General features: G+C 49.1%; 1 long non-coding RNA gene across 1 annotated transcript in view; it reads left to right on the top strand.

Annotated features, from left to right (window-relative positions):
* Nucleotides 1–19,111, top strand: part of LOC111095185 — a 56,750-nt gene extending 37,639 nt beyond the window's left edge. Inside the window, exons 3-6 of the long non-coding RNA XR_005356901.1 lie at nt 7,157–7,281; nt 13,359–13,442; nt 14,360–14,488; nt 18,279–19,111. This is a non-coding gene — a long non-coding RNA (uncharacterized LOC111095185). The remainder of the gene's footprint in view (nt 1–7,156; nt 7,282–13,358; nt 13,443–14,359; nt 14,489–18,278) is intronic.
* Nucleotides 19,112–20,715: the final 1,604 nt, after the last annotated feature.

Genomic DNA, 20,715 nt, shown 5'->3' on the forward strand with positions numbered 1-20,715 from the left:
TTGGGATAAACTCCTCTAGGTTGTGGTGTACTATTGTCTTTATATGTTGCTGGATACAATTTGTTAACGTTTTACTGATGATTGTTGTCTCTATAATCATGGATATCAACATATAGTTTCCTCTTCTTGTACTTCCTCTGTAGTGTGGTGTCAGTGTAATACTGGGCACATAAAATGAATTGGGAAGTGTTGCCTTCCCTTTTGCTTTTTGGAAGAGATTGTGTAGAATCTGTATTATTATTTCTTACTTAAATATTTAGTGGAATTCATCAGCAAGCACATCTGAGCATAACTGTTTTCTTCATTGGAAGGTCTTTTTTGTTTGTTTTTCTGTTTTCAGCAATTTGAATATGATATGCATAAGAGTGATTTCTTTTCTTTTCCTTCCTCCTTTTCTTCTTTCCTTCCTCCCCCACCCCATCTCTCATTTCCTCTCTCTTCTCATCCCCCTTGCCTTTTTCCTTTCTTTCATTTATCCTATTGGGCATTCTCTAAGCTTTTTGGATCTACAGTTGGCTGCCTGTCATTAATTTTGGAAAAATATCAGCCACTATTTTTCTTTTTAAGATTTTGTTTATTCATAAGAGACACAGAGAGAGAGGCAGAGACAGGAGAAGCAGGCTCCATTCAAGAAGCCGGATACAGGACTTGATACTGGGACTTTGGGATCAAGCCCTGAGCCGAAGGCAGATACTCAACCACTTGAGCCACCCAGGTGTCCCTCAGCCACTGTTTTTCAAATATTTCTTCTCTCCTATTCTCTTTTCCTTCTTTTAGGATTCCATTTGGTATTGTCCCACAGCTCTTGATGCACTGTTTTGTTTTATTTTGTTCCTCTTGTTTTCTCTTTATGTTTTCATTGACTTACCTTCAACTTCACCTTGATTCTTACTTGGCTGAATCTTCTCTACTGATGAGCCAGTTGGAGGCATTCTTCATCCTTATTACTGTGTTTTTCATGTCTGTATTTCCATCCAGTCTTTCATATACTTTTCATTTCTCTGCTAAAATTATCCATCTGCTCTTGAGTGTAGCTAATTTTTCCTTAAGAGCCTTTAACATCTTAATCATTGTTATTTTAAATTCCCTATGAGATAGTTCTAACATCTGCAGCATATCTGTATGGTCTGTGAGTTGCTTTATCTCTTGGGGTTGTATATTTTTTTCTTGCTTTATCATATGAATCATATTTTTTTGTTAAAACACAGACATTAGATGGTAGAGGCTGAGATAAATACATTTTATGCTTGGAAATGAGCACATCTTTCCTTCTTCTGCTAGGTCCTTCTGCTAAGAGTTCCATTAATGTAGTCAGGAGCCAGGCTGGATTTAGGCTTTACTGTTGCCATCATTGCTTTCACGACATAACAGGTTTTAAATTTCCCTAGTGAGACCTTGTGTTTAGGGTGGGGGCTGTTTTGCTGGGGTTTGACTTCACTGTCTGCTCCACCCTCAGCAGTGAGTTTTTAGTCCTGCACTGCAGAGACCTCTGCCTCTTGGGGCAGCTTTCCCAGCTTTATTCCACTTGCTATTTTCACTCTTAGCTGGGAGGGGGACTTTCTCCAACATTCTTATTAAGCCTCAGTACCAGGCAGGCCCTGGGTCCCTGTGTCTTAGGGATGTGCCTTCTCCAGCTGTAGTCCTGGGCCGCATGTTACCTGTCCTTTCTCAAGAGGCAGAGGGTTTGTTTCTATTCCCTTCCCCAGCTGTGATCAGTTTTCTTCAGTACCGTAAGGGACACTGTTTGCTGCCTTTCTCCATTCTTGTAGTTTAAGACTCTTTTCCCATTGGGGTAGGGGTAAGGGGGAGGGGAGGGATGGAGAGGATAGAAGAGAAGCAGCTAGCACTACTAGGAAGCCTTTTCAGGGTCTCCACAGTCTTCACTGTGAGTATCTGATAGGATTCATTTCAATTTTTAACTTTATTTGTAGGAATTATATGTTATATGCAACATAGGACTCTATTAACTTCTATGTGCTAATTTTACAACCTGCTTTCTTGTAGAATTTCTTGTAGAATTCTTTTATTCTTTGAGGTGGTTTACCAACAGTTCTCTAGGTTTTCTGTCTAGGTATACTGTCTTGTCATCTGCAAATGGAGTTAGTTCTCCTTTTTCAATGTTTATCCCTCCAATTGTTTTCTCTTACCTGATTGCGTAAGCAATTATGTTAAATAATAGTGGCAGTATTCTTGCCTTGTTCCTGACCTTAATAGGAATGTTTCTAGTGTTTTCCCATTCAGTAAATCACCAGCTTTAGGAGTGAGGTGTATATATTTCATCCTGTTAATTAAGGAAGAACCCATTCATTTTTTGCAAGACTTTAAGTACAAATGTGTGCTGAATTTTTTCAAAGGCTTTCTTGGCATGTGTGGAGATAATCATATAATTATTTTTCTCCTTCAGCTTATAAAAGTGATCAATTTTAATGGTAGATTTCCTACTACTGAATCATCTTTGTGTAGCTGGTAAGGAATTTCTTCTCACTGTAGTACTGATGTAATTCTACAGTTTGGGGGAAGTTCTAATTTTTCTTTTTCTTGATTTTCTTTTCTTGTGGCTAGAGTATGCCCCAAGGTATATGGTCTCAGAAGAAGTCCATGGGAGGTCAACTACCAGAGTCTTTTCTTGCATGAAATATATATACATACATGTCTTCATTGTAGCATCAAGATAATTTCCCCTTAAGCCTTGAAGGATGTCTTCTATTTCTCATTAGCACACCACGGTGCCGATCTTCTTCTGCCAGTGGCTGGCATGTACCCCTTCCCTCTTCAGGCAGCCTTTAGGATTTTCTCCTTATTTTTTTTTTCTCCTTATTTTTTTAAATATGCATGATAGAGTTCCCAGGTGTTGATCTTATCTCAATCATTCTATTAAGTAACTCAGAAAAGTTTTTAATCTTAAAACTTTTCCCCATTTTTTAGCTCTGGGAAGTTTTCTCCCATCATTTTTTCTCACCATGGTCAACAGAATAATGGGTCTCTCCAAAGATGTCCATATCCTAATCCCTGGAACTTGTGAATGTTTTCTTACATGGAAAATAGATGTGATTTTTATAGATGTGATTAAATTAAGGATCTGGAGAAGGGAAGATTTTCTGGGATTAGCTGGATGAACCCAATGTCCTCACAATTGTTCTCATAAGAGGCAGGACACAGGGTTAGAGTTGGAGAAGACAATACGACAGCAGAAGGAGAAGGAGAAAGTGCAATGGAGTGAAGGGGCCAGGGGTCCCAGTCAGAGTCTTGAGAATGCTCCATAGCTGGTCTTAAAGATGGAGGAAGAGGACATGAGCTAAGGAATGCAGGCAATTTCCAGAAGCTGGAAAAAGCAGAGAAATGAATTCACTCCCAAAGCCTCTCTAGAAGGAATGCAGCCCTGCTGACACCTTGAGTTTAGGACTTCAGACCTCTGTAACCATAAAGTAATATATCTGTGTTGTTTTAAGTCATTAAATTTGTCACAGCAACAAAGGAACCAGTACATTTACCTTCCACTTTTTGTCCCGTTCCTTGTTCCTACATTCCTACTGACACATTTCAGACTCCCAGGACTGACGCTGCACATCTCTTAACTTTCTTTGAATGTTCTTTGTCCTTTTGTCTTTTTGCCCTATGTGTCTGGGAAGTTTCTTCGACTGCATTTTCAAATTCTTCTCCTGAGTTTTTTTATAGTCGCATTTTTAATTTCTATGAACTTTTTCTAGTTCCCTGATTTTTCCTCTCTCTAACTTCCTCTTCCTGTTTTGTGAATGCAGTACCTCCTAGTTTGTCTCAGAGGTATAAATCATGATTTTTGGATTTATTCATTGCCTTTGTTATCTGTATCTTCCTGGAACAGCTGTTACTTTTGTTCATAGGGGTCTTTCTCTCTTGTGGTGACTGTTTTCCTTGGTTGCCTGTTTACATGTAAAAATGAAAGACAAGACTAATGCATATAGACAGCTGGCAAGGCTTCCGTCTGTGGCTCCCGGGACTGTTTACTTAGCAGGCCTCACCCCTTCCCGAGAAGGCTGACTTGAGTTCTGCATGCAGGGTGACACATAGTAATTGGCAGCCTTCACTAGAGGGTGCTGGGGCTCCTCACCCCACAAAAAAGACCCAACTAATGAGGGTTTTACTCACGTGGGTACTAAGCATCCTCCCAAGGTCATTTCTAAATGCAAACACAGCAGTGCTAGCCTTTTCGTGGAGTCTGGGGTTAGAGGCTAGCAGAGTGCTCTCCCCACTGTTCTATGGACAATCTCTGCACCAACCCTCCTTTCCCCTGCAGTAAAATCCCTGGCTAACTCCTGTTCTCAAACTTCAGACTTTGAGCTCACAGCTTTTCCAGGTGCTCAGGGAGGCTAACACCTCTACCCAGGCTGCTTCTTGCATACCTAGTGGGCTGCAGTCTCCTTGGACATGGTTTTTAATCAGTATGATCATGCCTGATTTCTAGGTTTTAAAAATCTACGCAAGTCACAGGTTCACTGATACTCACCTATGCCTTCATCCTCTTCTCGAGTCTGCTTGGGATTATGTCATGTTGCCATTTCCAGGGGGTTTGGAGAAGGGAAGGGAGTGAAAAGATGCTCAGTCTGCCCTTGGGACACCTAAGCTAGCAGAGCTCTCTGGTAGGTCTGTAGGTACTAGACACATGCAATGTCACCATACTTGTAGTAACATGTCTGTGTGTAGGAAGCCTCTTCCCTACAAAACCAGGGCCATCCCACTGCTGAATTGCCTTAGCTTAGCTACAGTGTTCTAGCCTAATGAGGTTACTTATAACCACTGGCTAACTTTTGGCATGAGAAACACAAGTGACTATAAACACTCTGCAAGTGGCATATGGATGAGCACTATCTTTGGCTGTGGGTGAAAGATACTCTAAAACACTGTGACTTTAAAAGATAAGAGCTTACTCTTATCTGTGGTTCTTCTGGGGAGGATGCATGTCGAGGTTTAGGCTCTATCTTTCCCATGGTTGGCTGTGTGTGGCTTCACTGCCTAGATCGCCACATGGTCCAAGAGGACAGCTGCAGCTCCAGTCATCATGTCTACGAGGCTAGCAGTGCTGTGTTTGCACCTAGAAATGACCTTGGGAAGAGGCTTAGTACCTACCTGAGTAAAATGCTAATTAGTTGGGTCTTTATGTGGGGTGAGGACCTCTGGCACCCTCTAGTGAAGGCTTCCAGGGGTCCACTCTCCAGAAGAAAAAGGGAGGAAGGGCTCATCTGCTCCTTTTAATGCTACTTCCCAGAATGGAAGTTGTTCATGATGCTGCCACTCACATCCTACTGGTCAGAATTGGTCCAGATAGCTGTGTGCCAAACTTGAACCTGAGAGTTCCATTATTAAGGAAGAAAGACATATGGTGGGGCCTGCTGGGGGCAAGCACCATGTCCCTTACATGATTTTACTCTCCTCATGGGCCTGCACATCATGGATGGGCACTCAGGAAGTCAGCCAGCTGGACTGTCCATGGCTCAGAGTGGTCTGCTCCCTCCTCTCTTGCTTTGCTGTGGCCCCGTACGTTTGTGCCCGCCCAGAATACACATGTTGGAAACCATACGCCAATGGTCTTCAGAGGTGGTGCCTTTGGAAGAGGATTAGGTCATGAAGGTGGAGCCCTCCTGAATGGGATTTGTGCTCTTATGCAAGAGGCCCCACCTACAATGAGATGTCCGCATCTCAGAAAAGGACCCTTACCCAACTATGCGGACTTCCTGATCTGACTTCCAGTCTCCAGGAGTGTGAGAAATAGGTTTCTATTGTTCATAAGCACCCAGTCTGCGCTCATTTGTTCTAGCAGCTGGGACACACATTAGACACCCTTGCTGTGCAACAAGCAACAACACCTTGCTGTGCACCTTTAAGACCTGTGCAACATTTTCTCTGTCCGGAGACAGGAATTCTGGGGCCAGAGTTAATGTTCTATTAATTACTTGCCAGACACCCAGTTTTGGTGTGGTCCTTGATTTTAAATACATCACCCAGCGCTGCCCAGCCTAGAGTGAAAGCTCTTGCCCCACACTGGTTCAGTCACAAAGACACTAAAAGAATCCAGGACATATCTGTCCTCAAACCATTTGGGGGTCAAGGGAGACTGTTGGTTTGAATTGGCGACAGGGCTGTGGAGCGAAAGTCAACAAACAGCTCGTTTCCCGGGGCCTTTGAGTAGCCCGCCCTTCCTCTGCTCCGCTCTTCCTGCCACATCCCGAGGGACCTGCGCCCTGCGCATCAGTCAGTTCTGCTGGCGCCCGTTATGGTCAGGGCCGCTTTGAAAGAAGAAAACAATTCACGAGTGCGCTCGCCCGTCCCTCCAATGCAAACATTTTCCAAAGTATTTTTTCCACATTTTTTGCATCTCTTGTTTGGATAAGGCCCCATTTACTGCTGTTGGGGGAGCCAAAATGGTCTCCACATCCCAGGGGAGGGCCTTCCAGACTAACAAGCTGAAGAAATAAATGTTTGGTGAGGTGCGTGCAGAGGACACTGAGCCTGCCTTCCCAAGCTCCACCCTGGGCTTCCTGTGGCTGCTGCTGCCGGGGAAACGGCTCCTTACCCACGCTGGCAGTCGGGAACATGTGACAGCCCTGGGTCTAGTACCTGCTCAGACTCAGGCACAAGGTGATCACTGGGTTCTGCTCCAGATGGGGATGTTCAGGCTCAGTCCCATCTTCTCCCGCATCATCTCTGTTACCCATTCCCTGTCTATACTGTCTTTCCTGGGCCTTTGTCATCTGGGGCTGACTGGGGGACCTTGTCCAAAAGTCTGGGCCCAGCCTCATCTCCGTAGCCAATGAAGTGTCCCAAGGCACTGGTTCCCCTCCTCCACACCCCCCCTTTTAGCAACGCCTCTGTGGGCCAGGTCCCAGCCAGTCTCCCCTCCTCACTTAAACCTCCTCTCAGAGGAGGCAGAGGCATGTCTTTGGGCCCCAAGGGCCCTCTTGCAAGGGGGCTTAGTACCCACAGAGTACTCAACAGCAGAGTAAAACCCATACCCTGGCTCACAGTGTGGCCATCTTGGCCTTTTTCTGTCCCCCCTGCCAGCTTGAAGCATTATCTTGAAGGAAACCACCGCATGCTGTGAGATTAGAGCCTATGTCTGGACATACAACACATTCCCACAGGAGACATAGTGCTGCTCATCTGTCTCCCTTCTCTCCTCTAGGGTGTATTGCATTTTCCAAAGTTAGCAACAAATGGAATCTCTGACCGACTGACCTTCTGATCTTTGCATGACCAGCTCTGAATATCCTCCTGTACAGAGGTATAGGGCCGATGTGCCACTCTGGGGTAAGTGACATACTTTGACTTATGAAGCCAGGTCACAAATGATGAGACAGTTTCAGCCTGGCCCTGAAATGCAGCCACCGTGGATGTAGGGAGGCCACATGGCAGTTATTCAGGACAGTCCAAGCCAGCATGTGTCCAGGTGACACAGGGTCACCTTCAGCCCCAAGTCCAGTGGTCCTCTCAGCCTTGGAGTCCTCTCAGTGAGGCTCCTGATGCCATGAACAGATTCCAGCTTCCCTTGCTGTGTTCTTGCCCAAATCCTGACATATTCAGGAGCAGAATAGAATGATCTAAGCTGCTGTTTGGGGTAACTCATTATCAGCAACAAAAACAGCATCCTTTCTCTACAGAAACATCATCCTTCCTGCCTCCTCGAAATCACACATGGCCATGCGACTTGCTGTCAGCAACACAATCCGAGGACAAACAATATGTGACAGGGTCTCATTGCTGGGTTCCATTCTTTGCCAGTACTTCTGGAAGAAGTGGAAATGCTGTCTCTGCGGGTCATGTTGGACATGTGACAGGAGCAAAAAACAGCCTTTTGTTTTCAACCACTGAAATTTGGGAGATGTTTGTCACTACAGCATATTGTATCCTGACTGATACACACACACTGTTCCAGGTGCTGTGCCTGGCTCAGAGGAGGTTTTTGCTTATGGACTGAACACTGTAGACTCCAGGGTCCTTGTCCTCTCCCTGTCCTATCTCATGGCCTTCCCAGCAAACTTAGAGAAGCTGCTCTCAATTCAGGGCTTACCCGGTTTTACTTTTCAGAAGCTCTCAGTGCCAGGAGAATATGCTGCTGACCAGATCTAGGGCAAGATGGGCTCGCCCCAGTTCTGGGCCAGCCCCTGGGGGCAGTGGCCTTAAGCATCAAGGCTATCTGGGTTTAGAACATTATAGCTGAGCCCACCCTAAACATGCTTGGTACATTTACATTAGCCTACAGTTGGGTAAAACCATCTTACACAGCGCTTATCGATAATCAAGTGTTGACTGTCTCATATAATTTATTAATTACATATGATAAAGTGTTGGCTGCCTCAATCAGTTATTGATTCTTCACTGACAGTGAAGAACAGAATGGTTGTGAGGGTGTCAGCTGCTTATCCTTCCAATTGTCAGCTGCCACTGCCACCGCCCAGCATCACAAGAGAGCAACATATTGTGGATCGCTAACTCAGAAAAAGTTCAAGATTCAAAATTCAAACCATGGTTTCTACCAAATATGTGTTGCTTTAGCCCCACTATAAAATAAAAAAAATCATTAAGTTGAGTCAGGCCCCTTCTGTATTTATTTCTCACGGTTCTGGATACCCAAAGTCCAAGATGAAGACACCAGCAGATTCAGTGTCTAATGAGAGCTCTTTTCTTGGTTCATAGTCAGGTGTCTTCACTGTGCCCTCACACAGTGGGAGGGATGAGGGAGCTCTCTGGGGTTTCCTTTCTAGGGGAACTAATCCCCACATACCAGGCTTCCACCTTCATGACCTACTCACCTCCCAAAGGCCCCACTTTCTAATACCTTCACACTGGGGCTTAGGATTTTGACATATGAATTTAGGGGAAGACACAAACATTCAGACCACAGCATAATGTCTTCCCCTTGCAGGGTTATCATTAAGGGGATCAAATGCCCATGGGAGGGTCTCTGCCCGGGCCAACAGCACAGGTAGCACCATTCAATGCCCGCCACTGTTCCTGATCATGTGCTCTTACACATGGCACACACCATTACATCCAAAAGGAGAGGTGAAGGTCCCAGCAGGCAGTCCATTACCTCCCTCACCTCCCCAGACCCGTGCCCTGTCTCACTCAGGCCAGCTTGGAGGGGCCACACCCTCACCCCAAGGGACCTTCCTATGCAGGTGGGCAACACACTCAAATAACTCTTCCTATCTGAAATGATTGGCAGATGAGTGATTTAGTGAAGAGAGCATAACTTTGTAGGCCAAAAGACATGTCTTTCATCGTCCAAGGTCAGGCTTGGGACTTATTACAGCACTTCCCTCAAAAGGTCACCTGGAGGCATCAGTAGGACCATCGAAACTCTATGCTGCCAGGTGCTCAGGCCAAAATCTTGGAGGCAACTCATCCTCCTTCTTTCTTTCATAGTCATATCCACTAATCCAGCCATTGGTCCCTTTGCAACATGGTCAGCATCCAACCACCATCACATACACACACAGACCACCATGCACCCTGCCTCAGGACACCTCCACCTCTCTCAAGATCCACCTCCTGGCTGGTCTCCTGCTCCCTGCTCCCCCACCCCTCCTTTTTCCACACAGCACAGTGATCTATTTAAAACCCAAGTTGGGTCCTCTGGCATGTTTCCCTAAACTACCAAGCAACTCTCCAATTCTCAGCAAACATCGACTAGATGGATATCTTACAAATTTAACTCAATTCAGATACCACCTATCTAGAGATGGCTTCAGATCCCGAGGGCTAGCAGTTCAGGCTCACAAGACAATCCCCCACTTCCGATGTCAGTTACAAGTCCAGGTTGTTACCTGTGCTTCTGACCAACTGGCTATAAATCAGAGTTCCCACGACCTCCTTCTTGGGTTCAGTTAATTTGCTAGAGCAGCTCACAGAACTCTGAGAACACTTACAAATCCCAGTTCATTACAAAGGATACAGATGGAAAGCTGGGATAAGGAGGTATATAGGGCAAGATCTGGAAGCCCGATTGCAGGGGCTTCTGTCTTTGAGGAACTGGGGTGTCCATCCTCCCCACATGTGGAGGTATCCACTGACCTGGAAGCTCATGCTATCTCATTGTTCAAGAGGTTTTACGGAGCTTAATCTGCAGCGTCCCCATCTTTCTCCTTCCCAGAGGTCAGTGGGAGGAGCTGAAAGTTCCAACTCTCTAATCCTTTGGTCTTTCTAGTGAACCAGCCCCATCCTGCAAGATGCAGGGGCCTCACCCCCAGCCACCTCATTAGCATAAACTCAGGTGTGTTCAAGTAACAAAAGACACTCCTATCACTCAGGAAATTCCAAGGGTTTTAGGAGTTCTGTGGTAGGAGCCAGGGACAAGATCAAATACGTTTCATACAACACAAGGCCAGTTCCTCCTCTGCTCTCCTCTGTCCCTTGACCTAGAAGCTGTCCTGCCCACGCCTCCATCCTTGCATTTGCCCTTTTCTCTGCCTGGAAATTCTTCCCTCAGATATCTGTAAGTCCTGTTAACTCACCTTTTGCAGATGTTTATTTAAATGTCACCTACTCAAGAAGGCCTTCCGGGATAACCCATTTAAAACTGCATAATTGGGCAGCCCTGGTGGCGCAGCGGTTTGGCGCAGCTTGCAGCCTGGGGTGTGATCCTGGAGACCCGGGATCGAGTCCCACGTCGGGCTCCCTGCATGGAGCCTGCTTCTCCCTCTGTCTGTGTCTCTGCCTTTCTCTCTGTGTCTATGAATAAATAAATAAAATCTTTAAAAAAAATAAAAAAAAATAAAACTGCAGACCAGGGGATCCCTGGGTGGCTCAGCGGTTTGGCGCCTGCCTTTGGCCCAGGGCGCGATGGAGTCCCACGTCAGGCTCCCAGCATGGAGCCTGCTTCTCCCTTCTCCTGTGTCTCTGCCTCTCTCTCTTTCTATGTCTATAATAAATAAATAAATAAATAAATAAATAAATAAATAAATAAATAAATAAATCTTTAAAAATAATAATAAATAAATAAAACTGCAGACCATGCCAAGGGGATTGTCTGGTGGTTTGGCTCCACTTGGGGTCCTCTTCCTTTCATTATTGTTATCTATTCACCACTACCACCACCTGCCACACCTGCTCAGGTGTTGACTGCCCCTCACCTAATTCAAATATAAGCACGGAAGTGAAGGCAAGACTCATCTTCGTCCGCTCTGCTGCCCTCCCTCCAGCGATTCCTGGGAGTAAATTCATGTGGGAATGCCCCTTTCCCATTGTCAGATGGGACAGGAGGGAGTGTGACCCAGTCCAGGCAGGCAGTTAAGAACCACTTTCTGCAGCTTCTGTGGGTTGAAGTGGCACTGAGGGAAGCCTGGGGTCAGAGGCACCCTCCCCACGAGCAGTGCAGTGGGAAACTCCTGGTTGAGGGTCAGAAGCAGAGTTCAAAGGTGGCCACTAAAGCCATGAGGGGTCATCCAGCAAAGGGCTTCAGAGCTGACAAGGCAATGAGGTATGAGACCCAGTGCAGCAGAAGGCCTAGAACCCAGAGCCAGGCTCTCATCTCCCCGCTGGCAGACCAAGGGCAAGACATGTATGAGACAGGACAGACCTAAGGCCCACATGTGCACAAAGAGCTCCTGGGCCACACAACCCTCCCTGGCAGTGGCTGGTGCCCTGTGCCCTGCAGCAACCCCACCCTAGCACACCCATCCAGGATGAGCTGGCTCTGACTCAGCCTGTACCCACTGTCCTGCACCCAGCCCATAGATGGTGGCTGGGTGCTTTTCAATGCTCCCAAACCCACCTGGGAACACAGGAGCAGGCCTGAGCCTGGATCTAGAGCAGTGGGTGTCAAGGAACCCCCGGAGGCTAGCTTAGCTCCTGCGTGGGCCTGATGGCTCCTGGAAGCCAAGGGGATTATCTGGTGGTTTGGCTCCCGAGAAGCTGCCAGGTGGAAAGGCCCTCTCCATTTCCCCAGGGATCCCAGTTCCCCACAGAGGGATCTCCCATAAGCATGGCCTAGGGCATCTGGCCCCACCTCTGGCCAGTAAGCACCTCCTTCAGGATGGCCTGCATCATCCTCTCCAGAGAGGCAGTGAGGGGGATCTTGGACCCTGCTGGCGACAGACACAGGACGCTCAGGCCAGGAGGAGGCTGGGCTTCTCCAGGCACAGTCTCCAGGGCAAACCTCCCTGAGGATGCAGCCCCACCCAGAGGGCAGATCAAAGAGCCCTGTGTGGGCCTGTCCATGGGCAGTAGGGCTGGCCCCTGGCTTCCTGGCCTGGCTGGCCCGTGTCTGCCCACTGGGCAGGAGGGACAAGGGGCACTGCGGGGAGCTCTGCCCTCTTGCTCCACAGCTCCGGGGCCTGGGGTCCTGCTCCAGTGACTGTGGCCCCAGGTGAAGGCAGCTCAAGGGACCTGGTGCTGAGCCCTGGGGATTTGAGGTGGCTCCTCTAGGCGGGATGGGGCCCAGGAGCCCAGGCAGACCTTGCTCCAGGGTGTTCCTGGATGGCAAGCTAGTCTTTGCATCGAGGAGGGGGAACAAGAGCACTGAGCAAGTCCCTGGAACAGGCACCAACCTTGAGCACTGGGGCGGGGGGGTGTGTGCCCGCAAGGCTGCACCCACCACAGGGCTATACCTGCTGTTGTGACTCCCACTGGCCTCTCGACTAAAATACCGAGAACTGTCTTTGCTTTGAAGGTTTCTCCCTCTTGTAACATCTGTTAGTGAAGCTCACATTTGTGGCCTGCTGGGGCCCCTTGCAGCCCCTGTGCCCTGGCACGTGTTGCCTGGGGAAATGGTCTTGCCTGCAGGGACCAGGCCCCCACAGCTTCGGGGGCAGGGGGGCAGCATGGAAAACACAATTAGGCCCCACCCTGAGCACCGTGTACTTTGTGATGGGAACCTGTCCAGGCAAGACCTTATCTGAGAGATCTGGAAAATTACTGGGTAGCCATCAAAATGGAGCCTAAGCACAGACGTGTGTGCAGCAGGCACCTTATTAGACTAATTATGGGCTAGCTCCTTGGCCCACCGATACTTTGTAAGATGGAAAATAAACTCAGGGCTGGCCTAAAGCACCACTCTCCAAGGTGGTATTTTCCTTGGGTGGAATGCTTGCCAAAGTCCTCTGGCTGAGGCCCAGGGGAGAAAGATGGAAGAAGTGATGTGGTGGAGGACCCCAGAAAGAGCCAAAGGGTCTGGAGTTGGCCTATGAACTCTGCCTAACAGCCCCCCTACCACCACCACCACCAATTTCCTTATCTGTCAAAGTTCATCCCTCCACATACATGATGTGCCAGGAATTCCTGGCCATTGGGTTTGGTTGATAATGATGTTACTAATAAAATTGGCTTCGTACTGTACACAAATTAGCTCATTTAATCCTCAGAGTAAAGCCATCCTCTTTTCACAGATGGGGAAACCGAGGCCCAGAGATGTTAGGTAGCTTCTACCAACTGCTGAGCGGGGAACCAAGAAGCAGCCCCAGCCCAGAAGGGTAAGCAGGCCCAGGAACTTCCTGGAATAGATAAGCCTGTAGGAAGTGGCATGCTGGGGAGACCAGCGCCCCTCCCTGAGGCCAGTCCCCCGCATGCTCCCAGGCAGCTCCTCACCTCTCAGCTGGCAGCCAGCAGGCAAGTCCCTGGGAGGGAGGATGCCAGGCCCAGGCCCCAGCATGTCAGATGCTAGGTGGGCAGCAGATGGGCCGGCTGCTAGCAGCTCCAGGTCAGGTGATCCCTGACATCAGCACGCAGCAAGCCCCTGTCCTACCTGGACACGCCAGCCCCAACCTCCCTCTAACACCCTTTCCCACACCTGCCAATTTGCCAAATTCAAGGGGCTTGGGAAATGACCCCTGGCACTGGCCCCTGTGGCAGAGTTAAAGGAAAAATAAGGACATGAAGAAGGAGGGTGCCCACCAGGCCCTTGGGAGCCAGGTGGGGCCCTAGCACCACCTTGTCCCCCAAGGTTTCCATGACCCACCAAAATGCTGCCCGTCCCTCTACACATGAGGCCTGCCACATCCAGTCACAGCACCAGATGCCACACTCACAGGCCTGGCTGGCTCAGAACCTCCAGAGCCCAACCCATCCCTCAATGCCTACGCACACCCCAAGGGCTTCAAAGCTTGGAGGACAGGGAGGGGTCTCATCCACACCCACAGCAGGGCCCAAGCAGGCTAAGACAGAGCCAAGCACGCAAGACAAAGGGTCTGTCCCTTGGGTGCCACCAGGAGACACTAGGAAACTATAAGTGCTTCCCCCAGGTAACCCCCTCAGCTGCAGCCCGCCCTCCCCCCACCCCCACAGGCCTGGGGTCTTTTGAGAAAAGGCCAAGGCACATCATGTTCTCAATTGGACCTAAGGGGAGAACCTGGCCTTACCATCTCCTTTCATTCCTTCTCTTTTCATTCAGTAAAAAGAGCAAAGGGGCACGGCCTTGCTTTGTAAGGATGGTCCTGAGAACACAGGCGGGACTACAGCAGCAGCATGCTTGGCAAACACCCCAGCCCTCCCCAGACTTCCTGAACCAGAAATTCTGAGGGTGAGGCCAGCATTGTGTTTTTAATACATCCCTCCCCCCCCCCCCCCCCCCCCCACCACACACACACACAGAGGGGCCTGGGCCAGCTACAGTGTGAGCCCTCCTGGCTTACTTCCCTCTTCCACCCTCGGACATGACCACCCCCATCGATTCCCTCCATTGGTTCTTCCTGACTAGGACCCCACCAGCCCCAAAGGGTTCTCTAGAGAAATACCTCTACCGGGCTCCTCCCAGTTCTTTCTGTCTAAAAACCACACCCCTGCTAATGCCTGGAACTCCTAATCTGTTTGAACGTTCCTCTCACCAGTAGTGGAACTGGGGCATGTGGGAGGCTTGGAGGTCAGATCCCCTCCTCAGTTACAGGCTGGAAGCCCTTGTCCCATGGAGGTCACCTTCCAATGAGGCCAGGGGTTACAGACCCATCTCAGTGTCTGGTCTCCTTTCTTCAAAGGCAGTGACAAGCATCTGAGCAAGGAAAGAATAGAACATTGTGCAAACCCAGCCTGCCTGAGAGATAAAGAACACAAAGAAAGTACGGGGGCAGGGGGGTCTTTCACAGAAAGGCACCGGGACCTGTACCCCAGGAAGCTACCATAGCCTTCCAGGTCACCCTCACTGTTCCTCTACTGCCCCAGTAACCAGAGCACATGCTAGTGGGATGCCCTTTCATGGCCCAATGGAGGGAAGTTTGCTCATCCCAGGCCACAAGTGAGGGCTGAGTCAGGCTGCCTCACCTGACTCTCCAAATCTCAGGACTGGGGACTCTGCACCTCCTTTCCTCAGCCCTACCACCTTACCCGTCCTCTCTGAATCCCTGTGCCAGGCCAAACCAGCCATTGGAAGGGCCCTGCCATGAGACTGCACCAGGGTCCTTCCTCTTCTCCAGGGCCGAGTTCACACATCTCCTGTCTTGACATTTGGAGTAGCACCTGGTGTCCCCATCGTCTTCCTGACAAAGCTCTCTGTCCCTTAAGGGCAGATCTGTTCCTCCATCAAATTTTTACTCATCTGTACACCCTCCCAGCCCTGCCCCCAGTCCAGGCACATGGGGAATGCATGAGCCAGAGAGACCCCATTCCAATCCCAGTTCTGCTCCTCATGATCTGAGTGAAACTGGCCAAGTGAGCCTGTGAGCCTCAGTTTTCTCACCTGTAAAATGGAGCCTCCCAACACGTTTCTTATTCGTTTGGGCACTGGCTGAATATGTATTTGTCACCTGGTAATGTATCAGACACTGCCTCGGGCACCCAAGAGGTATCTACATATATACTCCACATTCTGATTGAGGAGACAATGAACAACAGAGAAAAGAGGCAAGAACTGCTGGACAGTAGGAAAAGGAAAAGAAGCTGCAAGGGCCTCCCTCAGACCTGGTCGTCAGGGGTGCGCCTGCCCAGAAGAAGAAAGCTGAGAAGGAGCTGGTGGGTACAGGAGGAGGGAGCATCCAGCAGACAGAGCAGCTTGCACAGTCTCTGGATGGCAGCCCCTCAGTGATTCCAGGGACAAATGGGAGGCCAGAGAGGCTGGATGGTTGGGGAGGGAAAGCAGGTGACAAATGGCCAGAGAGGGCAGCCGGACCAGCATGCAGAGCTAAGGTCTTTTCTGATGATGATAGGAATGCATCTGTGGGATTAAGCAGGGGTCACACTTTTAGATGGTCCCTCTGGCTGTGGTAGAGATAGATTTAGGACTGACCACTGTAGACAAGACCACTTTGGGCCAATGCTGTGTTCAGGGCAGCTCTGTTCACCCTGCAGAGCCTTCTGGGCCCCCATGTGCCAAAGCAGTGAAAGGGATTCTCTAAAACCCCAGAGCCCTTCACCTCATTCCAATGCAACTGGAGATTTGTTTGAAATCTTCAGAGGGTACATTTTATAAATAAAATTCTGACCTTATTTCATTTAAACATTTAAAGACTAATATTCAATTTATCAAAACCCCAGACTAGTTCTTCCATAAGCTTTTACATTCTCTTACTGAACTTATTTTATACAAAAGCCAAGCAAACTTTAACCATCACTTTGTGGAGGAAGGGCTTTAATTTATGTTTGGCCCATCCACATATTTTGTTAATTACACCCCTTTAAATGTATTACAATACATTTGTGCATTTAATTTTAATTCGATTTTCAGTAATTCAATAGTATCAATGAAAAACAAACCTTCCCAAAACTTAAGTACTGTTTTAGAGATCTAATACATTGAAATATAGTGACTCACATTATCTGAGTATTCTAATACAGTATAAGAACTTAGATTTCTAGTTAAAAATCTCATGCCTAAGTTAATTACTCAATTATGGCTTTAAATTCTAATTAGAAAGCTGGTCTATGACTCTCACAGCCAAGATGATCTTAAACATGACAAATGCTGAAAAGACCAAAAGCATATGTATAAACAATGTTAAAATTGTGGGTTTCCTTCTCATAGACATTTGGATAGACAATTCTATGGTTTTGTCACCCAAAATGATTTCAGAGTTACCTCTCCAAGGAATATCAGGTTGTGTTCTTGGCTGGCAGAGTGGCCACTGTCAGGAGAGGCCCTGCCCGGTGCCTACCTGCCTGGCAGGTTGTGTCTGATACACGGTTGCACTGCCAATCCCTTATTGACTGCTACTGCTCAGTAATGTCCTCTATGCCCTGGCCATCTTTTCCTAACCAGACCGTATTGGCCTCAAGTAGACTGTGTTGTTTGGTGGCCCCAGCCCATCCCAGACAAATGTCCAGCAGCATGGACAGCAGCACAGAAAGGGGTGTCCCAGTCCCCTCTATGGATCTGGAGTACTAATCTGTGAGGGGAGCAAGCCCCAGCCATGGGCACCCCCCCTCCAGAACCAGCCTCTCTGCCACAACCCCACCCAACCACCCCACTGTCTTCATACATAGAAATAACAAGGGTTGGTGAGGATGTGGAATAATTGGAAGTATAAAGTGGTACAGATGGAAAACAGAATGGGAGTTCCTCAAATGGTTAAACATAGAGTTACCAAGTGACCCAGCAACTCTAACTCCTCCACACAGACCTTAAGGAAATGGACATGTGTCCACATAAAACATGTACGTGAATATTCAAAGAAATATCATTTGTGGTAGCAATAAGTAGAAAGAACCCAAATGTCCATCAACTGATGAATGGACTAAAAAAGTGTTATATCCATTCAGTGATTATTATTCAGCCATAAAACGGAACTAAGTACTGATATACCCTATAATATAGATGAATCTTGAAAATATGGTAAGTGAAAGAAGCCAGACACAAAAGGCCATATACTCTATGGTTCCATTTACCTGAAATATTCAGAGTAGGCAAATCTACAGAGATAGAAAGGAGATTCGTGGTTGCTTAGGGCTGGGAGGGGTGGTGGGTGGCGGAAAGGGGAATAGTGGGGTGAAAGTATAGAGTATGTTTTAAGGTGATGAAAATGTTCTAAAGTTGACTGCGGGGATGGTTGCTTCTCCAAATATACCAAAATTCATTGAATTGTATCTGTGAAATGGGTGAGTTATATGATATACAAACCATATCTCAATAAAGCTGTTATAGCAAAAAATGTGTGCCTGGAGAAATCTTGTTCTCCTATCCTCTCTGCCTATATCCACAGGACTTCTTTTTGCAAAAGGAAGTGAAGTGTATACATACCTGTATAGGCATGTGTATGTGTGTGTGTGTGTGTGTGTGTGTGTGTGTATGTATTTAAATATCCCCTACTTTCTTGGAAAAGTAGTGGTGTCTTATATGTACAATCTGATACCTTACCTTTTTTTAAACTTATGCTGACTATTTCCAGGTCTCTACTTCTTCTCAGTGGGTGCACTTGTACTGCCTGGTTGGGGAAGCGTCCATGCCAACTCCTCGTTACTCCATCTCTGTCCTGGTGATTCACCGGAAGAGGTGCCTGGATCCAAGTGCACGTGAGCACTTGCTGGTGGGTGTTGTGGACTCTCCTCCCAGGCAGGGGCTGCTGTGCTCACCCTCCGGCTGTGGAGCTGGTCCTTAGTGCCTCTGGCTTCTCACCTGTAAACTGGCTGTTGTGGGAGTCAAGCAAGTTGGTACTGGTCAAAGACGTAAAACAGTGTCTGGGACTTAATGATTATGCTTTAAGTGGGAACTCTTATGATGATTACCCTCACCTTCAAGGCCAAGCAAACCAGCGTCTGGCTGGGAAGCTCTGCCTGCCACCTGGCCCGGTGCCTCTTCTTTCCTCTTTGAGAGCAGAAGCAGCTACAGCCTCATCCCAGAGCACAGCGAGGTTGAGTACAGTCAAGGGGGGAGACGAGTAAGGAAGGACACGAGATAGGACCTTCAGACAGAGGAACAGAGGGTGCAAGGAAGGGACTGTGGTGACAGCCCTGGAGGTGCATCCCACTGTTGGAGTGATTCTGGGAGGGGCTGAGAGTGATGGGGCAGGTGTGCTCCTCTCATGAGGAGCATTTGAGTAGAGACCTGCACAGAGTGAGGAACAAACCTTGATATTTGGGTCTGAAATTTCAAAGTCCTTGGTCAGGGCTCACTTGCTGCATGCCAGACTCTGCAGGGAGGCCCATGTGATTCCAGCAGGGTGGGGGCTGGCAGGAAGGTAGAGGCGAGGCAGAGTTCTGGGAGAGGCAGGTGCTAAGTCAAGAAGGGTCTGGCTAGGGATCCCTGGGTGGCGCAGCGGTTTGGCGCCTGCCTTTGGCCCAGGGCGCGATCCTGGAGACCCGGGATCGGATCCCACATCAGGCTCCCGGTGCATGGAGCCTGCTTCTCCCTCTGCCTGTGTCTCTGCCTCTTTCTCTCTCTCTGTGACTATCATAAATAAATAAAAATTTATTAAAAAATTAAAAAAAAAAAGAAGGGTCTGGCTACATGTGACTGGGAAGGGAAGCCATCTTCGGGGTCTGATAAGAAAAGGGTCCATCCCTCTGCCTCTAGACTTTAAGGCTCCCGCAAGGTCTGGGCTGAGACAGAAGTTGTACGTGGCCCGTCAGGGGTGGCTGCTATCTTAGGCCAGGCAAGAGAGGATGGGGTCTGGAGCCAGAGCGGAAGCCATGGAGGTGCTGCAAAACCTTCAGAGAAGGATTTACTTTGTTGATGGGGCCAACAGAATCTGCATCTATCCATCTTCATAGGCAGCAGGGCCTGGATGGGCCCTGGGCTTGTGTCTAGAGTTGTTATGTCTATTAAGTCTATGTCTGCTGCAGAGACCTTCCCGAAGCCTGGGGGTGGGGGGTGGGGGGGCAGTGTGGCGTGCGGGTCCCCAGATGGGGCTCTTGGCCCCAGTTCCCACTTAATTCCATGTGTGGGGTCCTTGGAAAGCCCACACTATTAAAATGACATGAGCAGACTCTTCACTGAATTTCCCAGATGACGCCTGCCCAAGCCACTCTGCTTTCTGGCCCTTATATGGGTCCTCCCAAATATATCCTTGGGGGTCCTGTGGACACTCTGGCCCCAAGGGCTCCAGAACATGGAGGAAGGAGCCCCATGGGATGAAGCAGAGCTGTGGCGGCCCCAAAGGACAGGCAAGAGGGGGCTGAAGAGGCAGAGCCGCTGAGACACCCCTAGGAACCTCTCCAGTAGTAGAGGACAAAGGACATGTGGTTGTGGATCAGAGAAACCTAGGGATTCTGGTTACAGAATGGGGGGCAGGGGAAAAGGCTGGAGCCTCGGGCCTCACAGATACAGCATGGCAAGCCCCGGAGAGGGCGCAGCTCAGCCCCTCGCTCGCTGTGGCCGGAGCCGGTGCGGCCTGCAGAGCCCTGGGCCTTCGGTAGAGAAGGATGGAGTCTCCTCTCTCTCGCTCTCTCTCTCTCTGGGGATCAGCAGCAGCATTAAATGAGCTTATGAAAGTAAGAAGGACCCTAAAATTACAAATTGCAAAGAAGGCAAGTAATGATTATCGTCATTATTCCTTGAGCCTAGGCGTCTCTCCTGTCACATAAGCAGTGTGTGTGCCAGCGGGTCCGGCGCGGCCGACGCAGGGAGGCCCGACCGCCTCGGGGCCGGGGGTACAGGCTGCGGCGGGCCCAGGCAGGGCAGCGCCTCCGTGTCCTTGGGCCTCCTGGGGCGCAGAGGGCTGCGGGCTGCCCCCCCCCCGCCCCGCCCCGCCCCAGGACACGGCTGCGGCCGAGGACCCGGCCCGGTGTAGACGCTGGGGGTGCCCGCACCGGCGCGTGGCGTGGGAGGGAGGGCCTGGGGCCGAAGCCAGGGCGGCTCCCGCGGAGCCGAGGGGAGCGGGACGGGCG

The sequence above is a fragment of the Canis lupus genome, chromosome 3, assembly GCF_011100685.1.
Source record: "Canis lupus familiaris isolate Mischka breed German Shepherd chromosome 3, alternate assembly UU_Cfam_GSD_1.0, whole genome shotgun sequence".
In the NCBI taxonomy this organism is placed as follows: Eukaryota; Metazoa; Chordata; class Mammalia; order Carnivora; family Canidae; genus Canis; species Canis lupus.